Source organism: Brienomyrus brachyistius, chromosome 9 (genome assembly GCF_023856365.1).
Source record: "Brienomyrus brachyistius isolate T26 chromosome 9, BBRACH_0.4, whole genome shotgun sequence".
Taxonomy (NCBI): domain Eukaryota; kingdom Metazoa; phylum Chordata; class Actinopteri; order Osteoglossiformes; family Mormyridae; genus Brienomyrus; species Brienomyrus brachyistius.
Window position 1 is genome coordinate 17,031,995 of NC_064541.1, and position 17,926 is coordinate 17,049,920.

The following is a 17,926-nucleotide window of genomic DNA, read 5'->3' on the forward strand; positions in this document are numbered from 1 at the left end:
TTGAAGTTAAGCATCAAAATGAACGTGAATTTTGTAATAGCAAAATACCCATTTAAGCCTGCCTTATAACTATGAAAACTGCATCTGCTGTCGAAATTTCAAATGACGAACCATTCAAGATCCCGCTGCAGATTATGAAGACAAGAACGGATAAATCACAAGGTGGTATATATGTAGCAGATCATCTGACGTAAAAGATTTACATGCTATTTCCTCGTGATTCTGTGTCATAACCACGTGCCTCAAAAGTAAATAAATAATTTCTCCACGTGCAATGGATATTAAATGGAAATGATTAAGAGACTGATTGTAACAAAACTGCATACCTTTAATTGAAACCTTTCAAAACGTAATTGACAAGGCGGAGGGATACGTACACTCCATCCAAACATGATCCCGATAGGGTCCTCCCCCTCCTTCTTCTTACTTCATGTCAACAAACCTCTGTCTTTTTATTGGCTCAGTCTCCTAGACACCTTGTTTTCTATTGGTCCCTCAAAATGTCAGTTACCGAGTAGTTCCAAGCAAGGTAGTGAGCACCACTTCTACATTGTATCATTTGACTGAACTAAATAGTTAGCTAGCTATCTTATAGCAAGAAGGGTAGTTTAGTTGATGTCGACGTTGATAACTTGTTTATTATTAATGTCGTAACACTTATTTATTTTTGTCATTAAATATCAAGTAATTGTATTGTTGAAGTCACGGATGTGGATTTAGTAGCAATTGGTAAGTAACTGACAACCTAAAGTGGAGTGTTGGCTAGTTAGCTAAAGGGAATGTCTGATAAATGATCCTTTTGCCGCTGTTGTAGGTTGTAGTTGTAGTTGCTGGTTATGTTGGCTCGCTGTTTAGCCACTTATTCCACGGTGACTTGTGTTTTGGTGGGACGTAGTATGGGTTCTCAGCCTGGTCGTGATTTGGAGAGACGTTAGCCAAGCTGTATATGACCGCGCGCTGATTTCTCTCCGCGTCGTGTCTTACTTCTCCGGCCGCGGTGCCGCTCGGCTCCTGCCAAGGTGTGAAACGGAGCGGCCGACTGGCCGCTTTTTCCTGCGTGTGATGTTTTAAAAGGGCGAAGGAAGTCGTCCGGTTTTGGGAGACCCTGCGCCACGGCCGTGACAGCTCCAGACAGCCTGTCACAGCTTTTCGGCGGCGGTCCGGCTGTCATCAAGGAGACGCCGAAGCTGTTTACTCTCCAGGACATGTAGGTCGCTATCCAGCTACTTAATATTAAAACAGTAACGCACTTTAATAAATTGCTGGAATCGATTTTTGCATTACGTGAGGCTGTGTTTTATTTGTCGTGCTTATGATTTATGTAACTAGCTATATTATTTAACTATCCAGTCTTTCTGTGCGGTTTGTAAGAAGTCTCATGCTAGAGGATTTTCCGCAGCATTTTTGAGGATATTTTATGAAGCATGTAACTTTTTTGTGATTTTTTTTTATTCAGTATTCATATTTGTTGTAGTATTTGTGACAAGCTGCAGCCGTGAGCATTGGCTAATTAATTGTAAACGACACGTCATGTAACTGGCACACCTTTGAAAAATAGTTTTATATTGGAGATTCATTAGATACAGTTGCTCTTATTCAATAGCTACCTACAAAGGCGACGTTTCTTAACGCCAGTCGTCATTAAAACCTTCGCAACCACGAAAAGTAGCTACAGTATTTAAAGAGTTAGCCTGATTCATCTAAGACCTTTTTCAGGTAGTGGTTGCTGCTGCCGTTTCGTACCGCTTGATTGAAACGTTAACACACTTAACAGTTTTAATTCTACTTTCCATGGGTAGAAACCAGATGTTCCGCAGACGTTGTCTTACAGTGAATGCTGCTCATACCATATATCACCAGGGTCACCATTTTCTGGGTTTAAAGTAGAGAGTGTAATCTGCTTCGTCTGTTTGCTGCCCTGCTAGCAATAGAGATTAATTATTTTTTCCACTGTGTGATGGCAGTTAGGAGCCCAAAAAGTCTAGACATATTTTTTAATTCCTCGTGATGGTTTAATTATACGCGCTGTGACGTGTGCTTTCATTAAATCGTTATTTTGAATAAACAGTTTAATGACTGACTATGCGATCCTTAGATTGCAATGATCTGCCCTCAAGGACAAATTTTGGGTATTATCTTCAGTAGTATACTGTCCTCTGGCTATTAATTCGAAGTGTGAAGGCCCATGAATTTCCAAGCAGTTTTCCCCCAGCTCATTTTAGCACTGAGCTTATTATAGGTTATTGAAAAGCCTGATGTCGTAGTTGAAGTGGCATTTGAAATTAAAAGGACTGAGTGAGGGAATGCATCTTGGCCTTTTGGTGGCCGAGCTCATTAGTGGAAGAGTGTTGTGGTTGTGTCATCAGGTGAAATTATTTGTGCATCTCTGAGGGGTTTTCTGTAGCAATGCCTGGATCCCTTTAAATGAAATCTATATCATGAATACCTTTCTGAAAAGCTACAGAGTGGTCAAGCAGTAATTCTGTAATCATTAGCTGTTCGGGTTATTTTTTTAGTCCTTAAATGTATCTGACTATCATTTTGTTTTTTAAAGCATCTATATTTGTGTTACAGTGTAGCTTTTTTGTTGGTATGTTGTTGTTGTTTATTTATTTATCTTGGGTCATTGCTCACCATTATATTTTGGCAGTGATACAGCTGTAGTAATTAAGGACCAAACGGCTCAATGAATGAGAGTGATGAATGTCTGATTTGTTAATTACATGTTAATTTCCTGTCCTGGATTTGCTTTGAAGTGTGCCCCTGGCCTTGTAAATTAGAGTAAGGTGAGTCATGCATGCAAATATACAGTTTGGCGAGTAAAGTTTCACCTAATATTGAGCCACAGCCTTGCATTTCTGCCAGTGTTCTTTATGAGGCAAATAAGTGTTGCATGCCTGTAATGTGAAAACTTTGTCAAAGAACAGAAAAATCATATTACACATTTAGGTTATGAGTCTATGCAGAGCTATATTTTAAGGTGACGTTAAATGAAAATCAAAACAGTGTACTCTGTAATGGGCTGGGAAGAATTTTTGTTGTCATTTTTGGCTCTTCTGGGATTTTCTCTAAGTGGGAGCAATATGAATATTATCAGTCAAAATGACATGCCTTACAGATTTTTTTAAACACTTTCTTTTTAAGCAAGGACTGTTAGTACTGTTCAATATATTGACCGTTCTATTATTCCCGACTGTCCCAGTTAAGATGGTGTGCAAACACGCAACTGATTTATAGGAATGAACTCTGTTCTGTGCTTTATAAGTATGGTACTTAATCCACCCGCATTAAAAACCATATTATGTAGATGCTTATTGTTTTTCTCTTTAATCGTAAAATTTAAAGTTGAACGAGGTATTGTGAATAGGTCTTGCATAAGTAGAGAAGTAAAGTGTTAGGGAGGTAATGTAATCAAGAAGTAAAATTTGGTTTACAAACAATGACTCTGCTGGAAGATCACTTTGGCTTAATTGTAATTGGTGCATGGTATGTAGTTCTGATCGTCGACATCCTGAAATTGTGGAATGAATTTTCGGAATAAAGATGTGACACATATCAGTCCACATATCATTAACATTAATGTGGTAACATAAACATAATAGCATTATTTTGAAACTGTTTTAATAATCATATATTTTACATTTCAATTGACTTTCAAGCCCCATATCATCCATCCTTTTAAATATTTTTGTTCAGTAATTTTATGTAACATTCGTAGCTATTCCTCACTCCATCGAGTAGGTAGTTGATACTGTGAAGTCTGTTTCAACTGTGCTGTCCTTGCACCGTAGTTTCGTAAACATTTTCAGGAACCACTACAGTCCAGTTTTAGAAGGAGGCATATGTTTGACGCATATTCTTTGCTTGCATGTAGTTTGTTACTTAGCAACAATTCAAAGTTCCGTCTGAGTACATGTTAGAAAACTCAGGCAACATGTCTTGGTCTCATTAGCTAATTGTCAAAAGTGTTCTTGAAAGCGGCTAATTTTGAGTGGCATTTCTGTGTAGAACACTGCTCAGATTGCCCAATTCAGGGGGCTACTGTGCACAATCCAAAATAAAGGAAGCAACCTTTAATTACCCTGGAATGAATTGCTCCAGTAAATTCTATGAAAATTTTGCGTGGGTCAGTGTCAACATTCAGATTCAGATGTTGAATGAATTGAATTAATTGTCCATTTTTTAGTACTCTCTACCCAACACTCTCGTGTGTTTACAATAAAATGTCAATAAAAGGGAGATCCACGTAAGTAAGGATGAAAAGAGGTGAATCTGTTGTTCTGGGAATACTTCAGCTTCATCTTCAGCCTTCAATGAGATCTTCCACTCCACACGGCTTCTTGCTCCTGCAGGATCTCTTAGTCGCAGCTTATCTTGTTGAACAATCTTTGTAGCCCGGGGTGGAGTGGAGACTTGTCAAAACCCCTGGTGATATGCTGTGCAGTGTAGTCTATTGGATCCAACATAATGGCCTTCCTTCTGACAAAGTAAAATAAAATGGATTGTTATATTCTTGCGATAAAGATGTCAAGCGGCCAGTGTCGCTGGTGGCTTTTGTTGACACTTTTTTTTCCTGCAATAGTCTGAATAAAAAAAATAAATCCAGTTCCGAGATTAAGCTTTAGGTTATCTGTGGAGGTGTCGTTAATAGGGACTTGTAGATTCCATCAATTGTCTCCGCTGTGAATATTATTTGGTAACATCTGGAATTCATATTAGTTGAATTTTTGCTGAAGAATCTTATCTTCAGTATGAGCAGTACAGTAAAGTCAAATATGTCATTGATATTTGGATCTGGTATGCAGCTTAGTGTTTACCAAACTGGCGTGCCAGATCAGGCTCGGCACAATCTATTTTTCATCTGTTTTCATCAATGTTTTTCTTCCCCGACTTCATATTCAGCCAGAGATTAAGACTGAATATCTTACTCTGTGCTGTGTCAAATACATATTCGGTTACCGTGGGGACATTCCTAGCCAGATATTATATATTAAATCCCATCTATCTGTTTAAAAAAAACAACATTCATAGCTTGGCTGCATGTAATTCAGTTCAATTTTGAAGCATGACAAAAATGCATATTTTTCCTAAAGGAACAAAAATGTATGTCTGGCTAATAATTTGATTAAATTACCAAGATTTACTTTTTTTAAGTTAAAGGTATTCTGAACATATGTAATTGATCTGGGATCCATTTTCAGGTTACGATGTCTGTGTTATTTATTCCATTTTTGCAGAAAGCTAAATTGTTTGTTGTCGTTAGTATTGTTGTGTCATGTTAATGCTAAATAAAATGTATCAAATATACAGTGTCAGATGACTAACTTCTGTCAGTGTATTGTCTGGCTTTAGAATTTCCTTGTTTGTGAGTGCGGTTTTCCCCCAGCAAACCTGCTTTTGCAGGACGTTTGTATCTGCAAGCCTGAGGCATATATGTCTGTGTATATGTGTGGCTCTGTCTGTGGCTGTTTCCTGTGAGTCAGTTCATCCAGATTATGTGTGTCAGCTCATTTTGGTTAGGTTTTTGTTTTTATTTTTATTTTATTATGATCATTTTTTTTTTGTTGTGGAACCCGACATTTGGGAGTTGGCGTATCTGTGGTGAGGACTCTCTCTGAGCTGGCACCACATGCAGTGTGACCCAAGCCTTGGCATGGAGCAGATGTAAAGAGGCAAAATGGGGGATGGGATTGGACTTGCTCTGTGGAGACTAGGAAAAAGATGGCCAATAGTCTTCTGTGATGATGTAAACTCGTGTGTTCTTTTAACAGCTCTGAATTTTTGTGTGGCCGGTTTAAAAAATAAGTGCTTGGCAATAAATGTTGCAGGGGAATTTTGGGAGTGTGTGCTGAATTCTGGTATGTTTGTTTTTTGGGATGAAGATGATTAAGCACAATGTCCCTGTGTGAATGGTTTTATTTGGTGTCAAGCTAGGAAAATAAATAATATCTATGATAGTAAACTCTGAGCCTATATTAAAACATTTATCGAGAGTTAATTTATGTGTTAAGTCTTTTACCGAACAATGGCACCTTTCAATAAGAATTATTTATTAAGGATAAAATATTTTAATATATTGGTATAATTTACATACCTAAAATTTTCTTTTTTCAAGTTGTATGGGAGGGCATTATGGTTGGTGTTTGGAAAACTTAGAATTGCAGAAGACTTGTATTTATTTGTTTTTTAGACTCCAGGTACTTTGGGAGAATTATTTGTGTAATTGAGTTCGTTTGTATTTAGTTGTCGAAAATCTAAGCCTTTGTAGACCTACTGCCTAATGAAAATCTCTGGAAGGTGTTGATGGACAGCGTGATGTTCTGTTAGCAGCTGATGTCCAACGTCACAGAGAGTTGGCATGGCTCCTGTAGTCTTTGGCTGTGACCGCACTTACTGTAAGCATTCATTAAGTGATTGGTTATGGATATCTGTGCCCCTGTTGTGACAAAAAGGGCGTGTGATCAAAGAGGGAAGCCAGGAACCAGACTGCTCAGTTATATGTGGTAAACAGGATTCCAGGCCTCGTGGCTGGCTCTTGCTTTTTCAAGCTGTATTCAGGATAAAATAATGGCTCCTAGATATACACCCGCCTTAAAAAGCTGTAGGCAGTTAGGTAGATAAGTGAAATAGGAGATGACATGAGGGACCATGCTATAAAAGAATAGCAAACAGTCTGGATTTTTCTAGACTAACCACTGAGAATGTATAGCAGGTTAATGTCCCAGTTGAACTGTTTGCTGTGGAATGGAACATATCTGTTATGGAATCTCCAGAGGAAGTGGCACAGCTAACTGAAGATTTATGCATTTATACAGATCTGTTTGACGTCCATCTTTCAAAGGAACTGGTTTGTTTGACTCCCGACAGCACGCTTATTTCTGTTTATGTTGGGTAGCTACCTCACTGTAATGAGGTGTACATTGTAAACATTAGCAGTACCTTGTCCAACCTTTTTTTTTCTTCTTTTACAAACTGGCCTGATGCACCAAAAACGCCATTGGATAATTTATGTAGATATTTACTGCATATCTGTGTATCTGTATTTTTGAATGCTGTTGATGCTAAAAAAAAATAGACTGAGGTCAGTTATCCTTAATGGAGATTGAGGTTCCATCATAAACAATATGTGAGATTAGGTATGTTCTGTAGCATACTTTTTCCCTGCAATTTGCATGCAAATCAATGAAATGCTATTCTGTATTAAAGACAGCTTTCTTTCATATTGATTGTTTAATTGGATAAAGTAAACCTATATTGTTTTTATGAAACAGACCAAATTATTGGATGGCAAAACTACTGTGGGGCTGTAGCTACGGAGTTAAGGGTAATCACTTCTTCTCATAACTGTTTTTCATCATTCCCATTCATTTAATTGCCTGTGGGTGTATTTTGTATTTGAAGGGAAGCTGTTTTGAAATGAACTGGTAGTGCTTGGAACTCCAAAATGGGCCACCATCAGGCATGTCACTTCTGGTGTCGGCTTACTGAAGTGGTGGCAGCTGTTCGGCCCTTAAAGGGGAAGTGCGGACCTGTAATTTGATTTTTGAATTAACTGCTGTGTGTTACTGATGCCCGCTTACAGACACAAAGAGACGCTCTTCCGGGGGTTTTATGTCTGTGAGTGTTTGTCAAAGTTCGCTGTTTGACTTGTACATGTAACATATTAACATGCTGCCAAACCTAAGGCAAGTCGCTGAAATCGTTTGGAGTTCAGTGATTCACAAGTATATGATGTGTGCTCATGCTCTTGTGTTCAGAAATGTCAAGTATATGACTAACCCTTGATGTATGCAATGCAATAGGGCTTCTTTGAATTCTGAAGTCTTAATTAATTAATCATGCCATACTGTGTTTTTGTGAAACTATGTATGTAACTTAGCACACTGCTGTTACCTCACCTGCTTCTGAAAGTTGGCATAAAATACTGAATCTAAGACTTAGACTAGTTAATTTTATATATATGTGTGTGTGTGTGTGTGTGTGTGTGTGTGTGTGTGTGTGTGTGTGTGTGTGTGTGTGTGTGTGTGTGTGTGTGTGTGTGGAGGAACATAAACGGAAAGCAATGAAGTCCTGGATTGTGTCAATACTATGAGGTATATCGGGGGAATATTACAAACATGAGTGTATTTTAAGAATCTCTTGGATATATAGATTAATTCATTTTATATTTTTGGATTCTCTTCATCAAGTATTAATCTATGCAGTAGTGGTGCACCAACATGGAGATTTTGTCTAATACCATTGATACTGATAGTGGAATGACGCTACATGTTTCTTTTTTTCTGTGGGAAACGAAAGATTGAACTGTGGGCCAGATTTAATAATGAATTAAAAATGTTGTGTTCCAAATAAAATTGTCTTATGGGCTGGTACTTTGTGTGCCCTTAAAAGTGGAACTAATGAAATCCCTTGTCTTTCACTAAGGGAAATGGCTCATTGTCGTCCTATTGTCTTCTCCATTATTATATTCTCCATTATTGACACAGTAGAATATCTTGATTTTTAATGAATATTGCCCAATACTGGTATGTTAACCAATAGAGATGTTTTTTTTTTTTTGGTACCCTAATCCAGTAGACATTCAATATTTACATCTGCCATTTGAGTCCTGATCTGATCTTTTAATAAATATACAAACACATACACTAGGCGTTGGTGCATTCTTCGCCTGAGTAAGCCTCGTGATTTCACAGTATTCTTCCTTGTGATGTTTTTGCAAGTGCATAATTAGAGTCATTGTATTAAGCAGGCTCTGTTGCAACCTTCTCTTGAAAGGATGGCATTGCAAACATTCTAAGTCCAGACATTCCTCTACATGCGAACGAGATACATTCCGAACGGCCGTTCATAACTTGAAAAGTTCGTAAGCCGTTATTAAACAGTATTTTAAGGGTATACGCAAGTACAAAGAACTAGGATGCTAGGAGTTCACATGCCACGCTTTTGCGCGGCGGGAGTAGCGGGCAGAAGTTGTACTAGGCGGAATTGGGAGGCAGAAAAAAGACTTAATGTTGCGGACATCAAACGGGAGCCCAAAGAACACATTTTGGACTTGCAGTTCTCTTCGTTCGTATGTCAGAAAGTTTGTAAGTAGAGGAGCGTCTGTAGCTGTTGGTCTACTTTCAGTCTTTTGAATTTAAAGAATTTCCACACGACTGGCATCTTGCTAGTTTGTAGTTTCAAGCCTTGTGCCTCAGACTTACTGCACTGTGTGATAGAACATTACAATCTGCACAGCTGATGTACATTTGGGTAAACATGGAAAGTTTAACTGGATCATTCTTTGGGTTGGGCTGTGGTAGCCAATACCAATAAGTGTCAGGATCCACCCTGATTTCAATCTTTGATATTAACTTGGGATATCACTGTTAACCGAGATGTATAATGGATCTGTACTGCGCAGTAATTTGCATGACTTTAGTTGTTTATATTAAGAATGATCTTCGTTTTAACCACCAGTAACTGGTTCATGCTGCTTCTCGTTTCACCCAGGGGGTAAATGGATGTTCACGGCTGCAGCATGTGTCTTCTAAAAACATGTCAGGCATGATTATATCCCCGCTTAGCTTCACCAGATGACGGCGGTCAGCTGTGAGCTTCTGTAAGTGGCTCTAAGCCCTGAAGACTGCAGCACAGCAGAGTATACTTCATCCCCTATGTCTGGATCTTCCTCTTCTCACCCTTAGCAACAATCGCTAGAATATAGATGCTCCCCACGTTACGATGGTCCATGTTATGATATTTTGACTTTACAATAGGTATTTCAGTTGCTTTCTGTTTTTCACTTTCAGTATATTATTCTGTAAATTACACAAGCTATTCAACAGTTTATTATAAAATAGGCTTTATGTTAATGCTTTTGTCCAGCTGTAGGCTAATGTAAGTCATCTAAGCTTGTTTAGTCTGGGCTAGGCTATGATGTCTGTTAGGTCTTCTAGTCCTTGTGTTATAGAATTCATGAATATGCATTGATTTATTACTGGTACATTTGATACACGGCATTTATTTGTATACAATACCATGGCCATCTTAAACTCGGTCAGTTAAGCTGTATTTACAAAAGGAAGAAATGGCCTTTTTCCCCCAGCGGCAGTCTATGGCAGTTCCTTAGTTTAGTGAAATTTTCAATAGCACTAGTTTCATCATGATTTTATAAGCTTTTGAGAAAAGAAAAATATCAGGCCTTTGAATGCTTTAATGAGCTGAAACGTTCTCGGTAACCTTTCGGAAAACATGAGACTTCTCGGGCTCTGCGACACATGCACATTGCCTGTGGTGGTGCTAGAAGGCGTCTTCACAAAGAGGCTATAGGCGCTAAGGACCGCTGTTGGGCGAGGTCTTAGCACGTTGGTCCTGCCTTTGCCACAGAGAGAAGTCTACAGTGTTGTGTGAGCAGTGCGGCCATTAGGACAGCACAGCTGAAGCAGCGAACGCCAAGGCCCCGAGCTGAAACCGAACACTGCTATGGCCCTTGCTTACTAGCAATGCTCCCCCCCTCTGCTTTTGATCTAATGACTTGCTTCTTCTCACCATTAATTGCTGTTCTGCTTCCTTTCTCTCCCTCACGTCTGTCCTATTGTCATTTTCCAGACGTACGAAGCCGTGTGAGAATTCCTGGAGCTTTGAGCTTTTTTGCAGTGTTCCTGTAGGGCATTTTTTCTTCTGTGTTGTTCTTTCTGTGGGTGTCTGTTTTTATATTTTGCTGTCCATGTTAGAATGAGCCTTTTCTGTGCATAGTTCTTATTGGGGGAGGCAGTGGGAAACGGCAACGGAAGAGTAGAGTTGGAATTGCCAATGTGTTCTTGACATAGTCCTCTGTTTTCAACTCATAACTCTGTCTGCCCTTCCCTGTATGTTTATGTGTGAATTTTGGTCAGGGAGTAGCCGCTGTGAATGTTGCCAACAGGGAAGATGGGTGGGCTGGGATTGATAGTCTGATTTAAATATGGCTCAGATGTTGACATAACAGATGATGGTATGCAAATGATGTCAGGTTCACAGCAGCCCGGAGGTAGTTTTTTAAAAATGTAACTTTTTTCCATGCTAAATCATATTGTCTGAGTTCTTGCCATCCTCCTTCCACATTTAATGGATGACTGAAATTCATCAGCCTGTCCCTATCATTTTCACACGCTCCTTTCCCATCTTCCCCCAGCCCCCTTCTCTCATTCCCACACTGCGAACTTCGTCTTGTGACTCCCAACTTTTTTCCTAGTCATCTGATCTGCTGCATCTCACTCCTCATGCTACCTTTTAGTTTGCATCTCTTTCCATGGGCTGGGGCCCAAGAAGAAGAGTGAATTTTAGTTGTCCTGAAACTCTCTGGGGAAATACTGCTGTGTGTGTAATATGCAGTCTGCCAGTGAAAGAAGTGGCCAGTAATCCATATTCTCTGCTCTGTGTTTATTCACCATATATTGTGTATTTGGTACACAGTGAATATATGGTACTGTGTATTATATGGTAAACAGATTGACTTTTTTTTCCCCTGCTTTTTTTATAGATTTCATATACTTGTTTCTAGCAAAACTAATTTGTAATCAGTCGCGACAACAGTTCAGGCACAACTAAGAGAGTTCTAGACTGAATGGTTTGTTGCTTGATGGCACGTAAGCCATCTCTAGTGTAATCAGGTATTGTATTTGATGTATCTGTAGTTTTTGTCATGTAATAGACTGAATGGGATCAATTACTTTTTTGGTTTCTATTCATTCGGTTGTAGATCTTGTTTATATTAATGATTTAATTAGCAGGGATTTTGAAAACTTAAAAGAACCTAAAACTTAGGTTTTCATAACTTTGCTTTTAGTAAGAAATATATCAATTAAAAGAAAATGTGTGAGTGCGGAGGTGCTCATAAGAATGAAATTTAGTATTATGCAGATTTTGGATAAAAGTACCATGTCATGCTCTGCTGTTTCGAAATTACATTTTGGCAGTTTTCTGACTCGGGACATTTTGGTCTCTGAAGCCTAAAGACCACTAAGTGTATGTGTATAGTTAATGTGGATGCTGCTCAGTTACCATAATTTTTTTGAAATGTATGAATTAATGAAAATATAATCAGACAGAGGTTTCTCTAGTGGTATGTGGAATGTTTCCCACCTACAGCATGCTGTGCTGCATCAGCTTGGTCTCGTGGATACTGGTTGTTGATGTTTGGCCAAAGGGCTTGCGATTCCTTCGGCTTTAATGTTACCATGCATTACGGTTCATAAAATAAGTCCTGCTAATTGCACTCAAGGCTGCCCTAACATCTATGATTCTTTTTAGTTTAATTGTCATCATTGCAAATCTCCATAATAATTCAGTGCTGTTCTGAAGCAGTCATTCTCATCCTTGTGTGCTGGCATCGTACCGCATCACGAGCAGCTCCTGAAACCACTTAAAAATGCAGCAACATCCTCATGCTGCCTGCTGTGAGGGTTCAGGAGCTGCTCATTGTGGCAGCAGGATCTCCACCTTTTTGTCTTTTTTTTGTTGCAAATATCCCTCATGGCAAAATGTTTTGCCAGAATTTAGGAAAATATTATAAATATATATATATTTTTTATATATAGGCAGCTGAACGATGCCCTTAAATGTGGGACACTTCTATATATTTATGCAGTCAATGGTGGTGGCTCATTTTCCCCGCAGCACGAACTAAAGATGTATTGTCACAGGTTGCTCCAAGCTTGCTGGCTCATCTGTTTTTTAGTCGTAGCCCAAAGAACCCATGACATGGGATGAGACATGGGTGGGTGGGGGTTCGTGAGGAGAAGTAAGCTGGAGGTAGTAAAGGCAGGTTGTCGGAGGTTGTCACCCCTCCCCACCTGTGATCTGTCAGCTGCTATGGGCTTGTTCAGCATGTCAGCTGTTTCTGAGCTGACGTCTCTTGGCGTGAGTGTGTATGGAAGTGGAAGGAGGTAGCTGTGTGTGTGTGTGTGTGTGTGTGTGTGTGTGTGTGTGTGTGTGTGTGTGTGTGTGTGTGTGTGTGTGTGTGTGTGTGTGTGTGTGTGTGTGTGTGTGTGTGTGTGTGTGTGTGTGTGTGTGTGTGTGTGTGGTCTGATTCGCTGCATGTCAGGTGCCCGCAGGGCTCAGCCTGTGCATGGCGCCGCCGCTTGGCTTGGCCGTACAGCCTGGCCATCGCAGCAGCCTCGCATTCGAGGACTCCGCGTTTCCTGCACAAAGAAGCAGCTGCCGCTGTCCGTAGGCTGGCATGCTGGGCTGTGCCACCCCAAAGAACGGGATGTTCAGAGTGCAGATGGCCAGGGTGACTCCCGTTCCACGGCTGGGGTGACTCCTGTCCAATGCCAAGTGCCTTTGAAGTCAGGGAGGGCTTTTCCCCCCCGTTGGTTCATCGGTATATCAGGCACCCTAATGCCGTTTTATAAGCAGTACATCGCGACAGATCGATCATGCTTTTTTAATTTGCTACTTTGGAAGGGTAGGTGACCGTGTCGTTTCATTTAAGGGAATGTATAGGATTTTCGATTTGTCTTTATTGGATGGTTCCAGCATATTAGCAAATGGTCTGTTTGGCCCATTAATTATTTCCCTCAGGCTCCCTGACGATGGCACCTTATACTAACAGCTTTGAGCCATGTAAAAGAAGCTGGCACAGCATGTTGTTCTGGAACATGTTGAGCACCAACCTGGTCTCCTGTAATCCCTGGTAAGTGTGTGTGTGTGCGCGTGTGTGTGTGTGTGTGTGCGCTACTGAGGGAGAAGTGAATCTTCTGTCTGGGCCATGGAGGTTGGTGGTAACTCAGCATCACAGTGCCGGTTCTAAACTATACGGGCAGTGCCACTGAAATTCTGCTTTTATGAAACGCAGTAAATAGAAATGGTTACTTACATTGAAATGCAAATTGTACTTGCGGTCGAATTGGACTATCTGCACCTAAGAATACCATTAAGTTTAATTTGGGCCAGAGTACTTGTACTTAAGAAAAACCCATTTATATTTTAAATTAATGTTTTAAGTGCTTGTGCTGTAATTTTAAGAAGTTGCTTTCAGTTGAAGTCTTTAATTTGTTTGGTTCCAGATTAATTAACAAAGTGGAACTTTTCTCATTCTGTCAGTCAGAAGTTTTACATTCATCCACTGGACTTGTAGCCTGTCCTTTGCATTCAGGGTGATTATAGTTTAGAGTGAATTGTATTTTCTGATGATGGTTCACTTATCCATGCATGCATCCATCCATGCATGCATCCATCCATCCAACTCATATCCATTACTAGGTGTGTGTGTATATACACACACACATCCTGCTATATATGTATTGTTAAAAAAAAATTTTTTTTTGTTCTTTTGTGTTTGTAATCAGATTTGTTTTATTCTTTATAGGGCAACTGTTATGGAATGATCACACAGACCATTTTCACGAAAATTCAGACATTCCATACTTCAAAATTAGCTGATAGTGTGTCTGACCATAACATTCAGATATGCCTATACTATAAATATCATAAATATGCTTATTTCTTGTCCACGTTAGCAGGTAACGTCACTGTATCTCAGCACAGACAGATGACATCAAGCTGCTTTGATTGTGGCTGTGCTAGTTCTCTGAGCACAAACAGCTACAGTCTCTGCGCAGGGTTTTCAGCATAAGGATGATTACTTCAGATGTGAACACTGCCCTCGTGGACGTTCACGGTCGTCATGGTACTAGAGCCGCTTTCTGGCAGTTCAGCCTGATCCTGAATTTATACGTGAACTTTGTGTTGCCTGTGTGACTGCACACTCTTCTCTTCTATACATTCGTGCCTTCGTCCCCCACCCTTCGGCGCATGCGGTTATTGGCATGCAGGCCTGGGCAGGACTCGGATCTGTCGCAGAAAGACAGGAGGGCACAGGCACACAAATCCTCTTATTAGGCAGTGGGCCAGTGCAATCTGTGCTATGAGAACCCTAGGGAACACAGCATTGGGGGGGGTGGGGGTGGACTATAAACCTGGGAAAAGCGGCTTGATTAGGCTATTACAAATTGTTTGTTGTGGCAGTCATTTTTTCCGATTTGTTTTTAATTTCGGTGCTTGGCATTCAGGATCTTTTCATTTTTTTCCCCCTGCTACAGGCAGATGTCCTATTCAGCCCTGAATGGGGCAGAATGTGAAAAGGTTTGCTTGTACATTATGTCAATTAACATTTTGTTTATTATAAAGTAACCTTTGATATGACTTTTTTCCAGCCAGTTAACTTTAGTCTTCCAAAAGCTTGTCCTCGCCATATGGACCTACCTGCCCTTTTTAAAAATGTCCCAGGCTAAATAACACGTTTCTGCATCCGTCAGTGGAGTTTACAGGAAGTTTATGTAGCACGCCAGAGGAAAAACAGCAGGTTTTTATAATTTTTTTTTTTTCCCCCGAGTTTGCAAGTTGAGGCTTTGAGCAGCTGCTCAGCTGTCTGGGGTCGAACAGAAGGTGTGTGAGCAGCTGCCACGTGGTTCATCGCAGCTCAAAGATCCTGTAGAGGGAATGTACACACGTGAGGGGGGGGCATTGGCGTCCTGACAAATGGGCCCCCCATCTCTTTCCACAGATGCGCTGACCTGCCTCATTCTGCTCTCTGAGTTCCTGCTGCAGACACTGATGAATGGGGTGCAGTTGCTGGAGACTGCTTATCCTGAATGAGGCTGTAGATGTGGGCTGGAGGAACAGGCCCTTTCCTGAGGGTTAGTTTGAGGAATCAGTGTGCAGCCTATTGGCAAAGATCCCGCAGAGCTACAGTCAGTTAGTTTAGTTTTGGCCTCCAACTCTGAGCTCTGTGGTATTGACACATCTGCTGAATCCTGGGTGATTTTTGTAATGAATTTACTCTGATTGTTGAGTCAGAAAGATGGCGTTTGCAGTGCCAAAGATCAGCAGCCTTGCTGAGCTCATGTAGCTGTGTTTCCAACCTGCTGCTTCAATGTCAGGATGGTGTCATGGGGTCCTGTGTGACGATTGCATGCCTTCAGTCTTCAGTGAGCTGCCTGTGACTGCCTCGCCACACGAACGCCCGTCTGCTCTCTGACCCAGTGCCACTTCACCAATATGTCATGAAAAACAAGTGTTTATTACGCTTTTTCGATTATGCGCTGCATCACGGTTGTGGCAGAAATTGTGACATTTCAGAGGAGGCGGGTGAAAAAGGTTTTTTTTTTTTTTTTTCCTTTTTCTTTTGCATTATGGCTAAATGTATCATACTGGGCCCAGTTTTCCGAAGCTGCCTTAACGCTACGTCGTTCGTAAGTTCTATGTTAAAAGCTTTGGGGAAACTCACCCTTGAAAAATAAGGTGCCGGTCACTTTGACTTTGTTGTTATCAGTATTAAATGTATCAGAAGTTTTTTGTTTTACTTTTGGTTTGAATTTTGAACACATGCACTGAAATACAGAAACTCCTTGTGTTATGATATTGGATAATTTCAATATTTTACATGGATTTTTTATGAATATTAGCATTGTATAGCTAACAGATGCATGGGTGATTTGAAAAAGTTGCCTTGTCCTCATTGGTACTAACCTGTCGCTCTGTGAGTAGGAAATTTCAGGAATGATGTTTCAGTCGTATCATGACACCAAACCTTGCTTTGCTTATACCGGTGTTTTAGGCTTTTCTGGTTGACGGCAGCAAAAGCCTTCAGTGGATGAACCACCTTGAAATGTGGGCCAGGAGCTGGTGGTAGTAGCTGTAGTCCTGATCTTTGTGGTGCTTCACGCGAACGGGCTCTCTGAGATGGTCTGCTTTCTAGATCTCTGCATAACGTCCAGGGAGGCACTTGACATTGCTGACAGCGTCGGGCTCCATTATCGTCTTCTGACGTGATGGATGGAGTTACTGCACTGATAATCGGCGTATTTGCGCCCTTGGTCAACTACATAATCTCGCAGCAGTCAAGCTTATTTCTGCTGGGCCAGTGTGATTTTACTGTGGAGACAGGCCCTCTGATCCATGTGTCTGTGGTTGTGTCTAGGTATGAGGCAGGGGTCTTGGGGAAAATGTTTGTCTTAGTTGGGTGCCGATGCAGAGCCTGCTGCTTTAGTAGTAATGGTATGCCTCTCAGGCGGTAGAATAAGCCCCCCTTCCCCCACCTTCAAAGGGGGAATGCTGTCCTTGCACTGTAGCCTCTCCAGCCACCTGTGGCCAAAGCGATCAAGTTCTCCACCCCAGCCCCCACGGTAAAGCTGGGTAGCAGCTCTCCGAGGCAGGGTTGATAGTTTCTCGCAGTGTTTCTCTCTCCAGCAGATGATGCTGCTGAAAAGTCTAGTCACAACATAGTCAGTAGCGTCTGTAGAACATAGCTCCCCTGCCCGTGAATGAGGTAAATGACTGGAAATATCTAGCAGTTGGTGCTGGTTAGAGGGAAATCATCGCGTCCCACTGCACCATTTGAGTAACTGGCATCCATGTTAGCGGTTGTGTGTTGCTGCTTGTGTGAGTTTCAGTGTCTCTATGACATTCTAATTTATGTTGTGTGTTCTGCCATCCTTAATGTTCCAGTTCAGACTGCTCACATTATCCATCTGCTGGACAGGACTTTTCTCTTGCAACAAACTATTATATATTCGCCACTCCGACTTCAGATGTCTGTTAAGCAAAGTTAAAATTGTCCCCAGTACAGCAATGTTCACCATCTACTGTAAATGAACTTAGAACCTACAGAAAACAGCTGTGAAGACAGTGTGCTCTTAACTGGAGGGAAGAGGAAGCACCTTAGATTTCTCCGCATGAAAGCCGAAATATCATGGTTCTGCGGTGTACGACTGCCTGCTCATGAAGAACAATTGGCTTCAGGGATCATTGGTGCCCCTGTCACATGTCGTCTGCTTAGTGGGCATTTGTAAGCCCTGGATTATAAGGGTACTGGTGGTGTAGCATAATGTCCCTTTTTGTTCTCTGGATAAATGCTGAGGGCCTGATCTGGAATCACCAAAACAAACCCACTGGCCCGTGT

The 17,926-nt window shown here is 40.9% G+C and overlaps 1 protein-coding gene across 18 annotated transcripts in view; it reads left to right on the forward strand.

Moving 5' to 3' along the window:
• The first annotated feature begins 528 nt into the window (after nucleotides 1–528).
• Nucleotides 529–17,926, forward strand: part of mef2d (myocyte enhancer factor 2d) — a 51,876-nt gene continuing 34,478 nt past the window's right edge. For 6 of the 18 annotated variants that reach the window (XM_049024899.1, XM_049024901.1, XM_049024902.1 and 3 more), the window contains exon 1: nucleotides 531–729. The gene's annotated coding sequence lies outside the window, so the exon portion shown is untranslated. Of the gene's footprint in view, nucleotides 730–1,074; nucleotides 1,212–6,173; nucleotides 6,848–7,306; nucleotides 7,325–13,232; nucleotides 13,430–13,469; nucleotides 13,658–17,926 lie in introns of those variants that run through there. The other 12 variants (XM_049024887.1, XM_049024907.1, XM_049024900.1 and 9 more) reach the window with 8 other exon arrangements.